Raw genomic sequence first — 6926 nt, 5'->3', positions numbered from 1 at the left:
AGAACAATATTTTTACGTTTATTACTTCTTGAATACTCTCTCTTATATCACATTTTTTAAAACTGTCAGAGCATAATTTTCTAAATCAAAATGCACAAAAGAAAGGACATAGAGGAGAAGTGCAATGTACTAGAACCTTTACTCTCCTATCTTTTTAGCTTTTTATTACATTACTCTTTTTCCTGAGCATAACTCCAAAACTATTAGTGAGCTATTGTAAAAAAAATACGAGGCATGAAAAATATATATCTTCATTATTTTTGTATCATCTCCCTTTATATTATTTATGTAAATTGTTTTACAGATGAAAGATGTTTCGTGATTCAATACAATAATTTTGTTCAAGTATTAATTTACGATAATATGACGTCATAGTCATCCAATAATTTTCTCGTATTACTACATTACCTTACCTCTTCATCCAAATTTATGGAACTGAACTATGTTATCTGTTGTAATCTATTGTATTTTCTACATATCTTTCTTTCAAGTCTTAATATTTTACATTCTCATTCACCAGAGGTTCGACATAGTCCCGAAACAAGCCACTATCTGCGGAAAGTGTTATAAAAAGATTTTCTTTAAAACTGGACATTTCAGTGCAGGACAATGCGACAACCTCCTTAAAATATAGCAGTGATCATGTTAGGTTTGGTAAACGCTTTTAATACAATCTCTTTTAAATATTATGATTTTTCCGGGTTTTTTTTTAAATTCAGAGTATCAATAAATTAGTTTCCCGTTGTAATGCCAAGGCTGAAACACACTGATGGTAAAGGCCTGATTAAGACAACTTAAAATTAGAACAAATAATCAATTTTCAATGTAACTGTACTGCGGATTTCATATCATAAACACAGAAAAAAATAACACCAAAATTGTAAAAGGTATTATAGATCATACAACAAATCATTACAAACTTTAGCGTTTTTCTTGAAGTGGAATATTTTTCGCTTTATAACACTTTGAGTTCAAAATAAAGACATGTGTATGTATGCGCATACGTACATTTAATTCGTGTATGTAATTAGTAAGCTTACAGATAATATCAAATCTCTTGCTTCAGACTATGTATAGGACCAGACCTATGATCTTTCACTAAGTCAGAAATATGCATAAATGGCCATGAGACGTTACGTACATCAACGATCCGAAAGGCCATTTATTGTTACTTCTTTCTCACTCATTTTCTTGGTCTCATTAGTAATATAGACTTAACTTTTTCCGTTTTTTCTTCAAGATAAAATGTAAGTTTACATGTTAAACATTCCGTTGCTGATGGTGACATCGAATGTCAGCCATAATGTTTTTAAAGTCATACCGCTTAGCTCAATAGCTCCAGTGAGTGCACGCAGATTTATGTATCGTGAGGTCGATCCCCAGGCGAGACGTATGTTCCCAGTGACGATTTAATAGGAGACGTGTCTTAAATCATATGTTCTACACCTTTGATTCATGTGGAGAAGACGGCAATTACTTGGGGAGAATATGCTATCACTGGTACAGGATTTAGAAACATGCGTAAACTGCCTGCTGTAAAATTACTGAAATGTAATTGATATAGGTTTTTTCCTGTCCGGTCTATTCCCAGTCAACCATATAAAGATTTTAATATCACTTGGTACAAATGTTTACCACAATAAGTAAATATAGCTTGCACAAAACTCATATTCATAGCACAAAGGCCAAAGTCATAATGCTGTTATTCATCAAGGAATTTTCATGTTTTTGGCAACGATAATTCCCAAAATGATCAAGGTTACATGTGAAGGTCAAAGGTCAACAGGATATATTATTTTTCATGTTTAGTCCATTACTCTGTCATCAATTACGGGATTTTTTATATAACTTCGCAAAAATGTTCCCAATAATAAGATGACTTGTCATGCGCAGTACCAAAAGGTAAGTGTAACACCTGAAGATGTCAGCATTTATTTTTCCTGTTGAGTCTGTAAAGAAACATTAATCGGTGCATATTCGTCAGAATTTCTTCCCTTTAATATTATGATTTCTTACATTTTTTCTCCTATTTTCACATCAATTTGAACATGAATTATTATATTTTCAAATTGATATTAAAAACATTTTTCATAAGCAGATGTTATTAGCAATAACCAACTGTAGATATTTACATAACTTAATCCAAAGTTGTGTGTTGCAACATAATGTTTATACAGTACAATAATGTTATTCATCATTGACGCAGTCTATATTCTACGTAAACACCACACCGTACATGACAAGCCGGATGGGCCATAAATGAATATAAATACTTACTGAATGAAACATCATTGAAATATATCAGATAATTAGGTTATACTGCAGTTGTGATAAATATGCATCTTCCAGTCGGATATTTTGTATTGGATGGCAATACCCCATTTACTTGTTGATAAATGGAATGAACTAACTTAACAAATATTTATATAAAATTTTTACTCCAATTAAGACTACACGTTACTTAAAATAGTAATAGTTTTCGAATGACTTCTTCCGTTGACTCAATATCAAGCTTCATACAAACAGTTACTGTATTGATTTTTAGGATTTCGCAATATGCATTAATTGTTTTTGACAATGCAACTTTCAGATATTGCCTAGCTAAATTCTGATATTCAATAATTTCTAAAAATGACCATGTAGCTAACAACCTAAGGTATCAATTATCTCATACATGTTATACTTATATATCAATATTTGAAGCATCCAAATATAAGTCACACATTTTCGTTACTTTAATTATAGAAACATATGGTGTGACTAGGTGTTACGCATGTTAATATGCAAACTATGGTAACGCTTCCGTTTGGTTATGAGCACTCTCTTTTGCTTTTATAACATATCTTGAAATTCTGGAGAATCATTCTCCCCCTGGTGGTACTCTTCATAACGATATCAAATTATAGAATAAAGGACGGGATATGATAAGATATGCGAAATGGCCTCCTAAATAATTAGAATATGAAAACTCCATAATTGAAATTTTAACTGTCTAAAACAAAAAAAAAAGATCATAATCGTTAAACTATGACTTTTAAAAACTTCAAAACCAAGTTATTTATACGACTCAGACCTTTAAAATACTCGAGGTCCGTGCCTTTTACCGTTTTTACACGCGATTTACACACTACATGCTCGAATTTCATTGTGAGCCGGAGCTGGTGTCAAGCTGAAGTTTTGCTGAGAAAATAAGGTTACTAAAATATACATTTTCAGAAAAAAATCAGCTTGACACGCGGTCTGCCTCACTTTGCTTTGAAAGAAACAGGATAACGTGCTCATCTCTAAGCAACCGAGCATCAAACAGATACGCGGGAGTTTTGTTCTAATCATGAAACTGATAACCAAGAGTTGTTTTTCTAAGAACATGAAATGTTTAGAGACGAGTCTAAGGCAAAAGTGAAAATGAAAGTAGATCTTGACATTTTAATGATCAGTTACATGTTTTAGATCTACTTGAACTGTACTTCAGGATTATATTCAAGTTGATTTTGTTTAAGCGGCATTTTAAAAGAAAGAATAAAGTGTAATTAAAGTTGTTTAAAAAGATGAAAGTTATTGTTTACATAAATGTTATAGAGACAAGAAAGATAACTCATGCACACCGCAACTAGTAGACACAATGTAGATAGTTCTTTTATGTAAAAATTATGACGTAGTTTGTATACAAGTATCAGTGATGCAATTGGTACGCACGATGGTTGAAATCAATTTTTTTGCCTAGTGTCAATGGTATACGAGATCGATTCCCAACAAATCCTGTAAAACTTTTTTTTCTGTCAAAAACGGCAGAAAGTACTATTCTTTGATGGTGAGTTGCAAACCATATTTAGATTTTATATTTTTAGCCGCGAGTTAAAATATTTTAAACTATTTAATCGCGTTATTTCTATAATTAGTCAATTATTCTTTTAATGTATGTCTGTGATAAAGTTATAAACATGTGTTTTTATACTTCGTTTTTTATGACGTATGAAAAATAGTAAGTCAACAACTCAGAATTGTTTCATCAGTTTTAAAATACTCCGTTTCATCGCCGTACGAAGTTTCATAAATAAATGTATGTTGAGTCAATTAATGTCACTGACATGTCATTTCCGGTGTGAAATATTTTATTTTATGAATAAAAGATAAAATCCCTATACATGTTTATAACCATTTTTAAAACACAATGGCTAAGCTATATTTGTGTTTAAAAATATCTAAAATATCGAAATACGCGATTGTGATTTGTTTTGCGTTTAAACGCCGTTTTTCATCAGTAACGGACAATTAACTTAACCAGAGTTCCTGGATTCTGTACCAGTAAAAACCTGTTCTCCGCAAGTAGTTGTCAACTTCCCTACATGATTATGAGATATAGGACGAATGATTATAGTCACAATACCCCCTATCAAATCGTCACGGAGAAGAAAAGCCTCGCCCGGTGATCGCACTCGCGATCCTGCGATCCGCAAATCTGCGGTGTCCTTATTGAGCTTGCGAAGCAAGTTCTTCAACTTATATAAATCAGTTTCGACATTTTATTCCTGATGAATCCATTCATCGAAGCGGGCCCGGACTAGCTAGGCTCTCTGCACTATTAATGAATACGCTTTTGAAATGAAGACACATATACAGGTGTTGTGTTTTTTCTCTTTCTTTTCTAGAATAACAGTTATGATTTTTTAAAAAACCGAGTAATGTATATACATGTAGTTAAGGTATCACAGAGGGGGGCATGGATGTTTTTGTCATGCTAACACGTGCGCACGTATTAGTTCATTCGTGCTCACGTAATATCTATTACTTACGCACGTAATAAGAATTACGTTACGTGTTACGTGCGCACGTAATTGTATTAAACATCTGCGCACGTATTAGTATAAAAAATACCTCTGCGCACATATCTCTCGGCATGATGGAAAGCTTACTATAGACATCACTTATTAGCTTACACGTGGGCACGTGCGCAGATGTTTCTTAGACTAACACGTGCGTACTGAGCAACTATGCCGTTCTTTATCGCAGCAGCCGTTTCGTCTCGAATCTGTCTGTCTTTCTATTCAAGGAAAGGAAATGCGGTAATCCAGAGGAAAGTCGGGTCATCTGCTTCTCACTGTGCAACCATGACCTATTGTTATTTTTTAAACAATTTATACCTACCGCTCTAATGAATTCAGTGTTCAATACCATTAGAATAAAATCAAATGTCTTCATGTGCGCATACAAATGTTACTACTTCGGCATATCCCAGGTCGTCTTGTAAACTGATTTTAATATAACGCAATATATAATATAAATGCAACAATTGTAATTGGTATATAACATAATGGACTAAAATAAAATAATATTCTTTCATCTATAATCCAAAATCTTTTGTAGGAAATAGGAAGCATTTTACGTTACATATATAAGGACATTTTTGCGGTAAACTGCACGTGCCTTTCATGTCACTTCTTCGTAATGATCTTACATACACTAATGTATATTTCGTGCTTCTCATATCGATATTATAGTTTCGTGTCAAAGGAAACGTTTTTGATTTAATCCAAGAAATTAATTTGAATAAACTACATAGATATGCTTCCATAGTTGTAATACCGGTCTAACTCGTTTCCGGCGACGTTTCTGCGGGTACGTGTTTTAATTATGTGGTAAGGATTTAATAATATTCAACTCGTATATTATTTATTCAAGTAACATGAACACTGTCGTTTTTTCAACTTACTTGATGAAAATACTTCATTACATATTTAAATAAAAAAATCACCGAAATTATGAAAAATGGACAAAGACAAAGTCCTGCCTCCTGATTTATTCGACGAAGGTTTTGTTTTATACGAATGTCACACAAGAGGAACATTCCGTATACGAAAAAAGAACAAAAAACAACAACAAAAAAAAAAAAAAAAAAAAAAAAAAAAAAACAAAAACAACACTCAATATGTTAGGAGATATAGAAGTACAAATGCTTTTTAAAAGTTAATATTTCATCAAGTATGTGAAATAACTCGCTTAATTACTATAAATCCAAAAAAATGCAAAACTGTTTCTATGTTGCTATGGTAACGCATATGAAATGAATGTTTTGGATTTTAGTTTTAGAAATTTTCTTGATACGAAATAAAACGAAACAGACATAATAAGTAGAGAATACGCCTATGTAGATGTATAAAATAAAAAGAAATCTTATTTCTTGAAAGAGCTTTCGGTCGTCCTTACATGAAAGAGCTATCTCTCTTGTTTTCCTTGTTTTTGCACGATCATTCTGTCTTAGAATACAAAATAGAAATTCGTTTCAAGAAGTTGGATCACTGGGTACTGTGACGACATACAACTTATAGGGTTCAGCAATATAAAATAAAATATACTGCAAAAATAATCAAATATCTCTTCAGCGCAAGTCTTAGATAGGTGTAATAATCAATTATTTTTGGTTCATTACCGACGTCTGGTCATTATATCTTAGTGGATTTTGAAAAATATAGTTAATTACAAATGGAATGGTGTTGTTTTAAATGCATATTTAGTGGGGGCCATTTTTGGTCCTTATGATATCCCGTCCTTTCTCTTAGAACTATCCATTCTGAACACAACTAGTTATCAGAGCTTCAGTCCGTTGCTAGTCATTTCTGGATTGATCAACGCACTGTGTTCAACGATATATTCATATTATAATCAAAGAGAGGCTTCTAAGCAAGAATGGGAAATACATTCAATTAAGTTCAAATTTCCAAAATGTGATTATTATCATGGTAAGCTATCAAATAAAGCTGTAGCAGTGCATTAGTGATTGGTTTCTTCCCAAACGGTGTATATTGTGTATGGTTTAGCAGACAATAGATAACATAATTCAGTTCTATAATTAGTGATAAAGCACCAGTGCAAATTTTACAGAATGTCTTTAAGTCCTCTATAGTTTCCATATTGTCTTTAAGCAGACC

The sequence above is a fragment of the Mercenaria mercenaria genome, unplaced genomic scaffold (genome assembly GCF_021730395.1).
Source record: "Mercenaria mercenaria strain notata unplaced genomic scaffold, MADL_Memer_1 contig_1974, whole genome shotgun sequence".
In the NCBI taxonomy this organism is placed as follows: Eukaryota; Metazoa; Mollusca; class Bivalvia; order Venerida; family Veneridae; genus Mercenaria; species Mercenaria mercenaria.
This window is presented reverse-complemented; position numbering follows the sequence as displayed.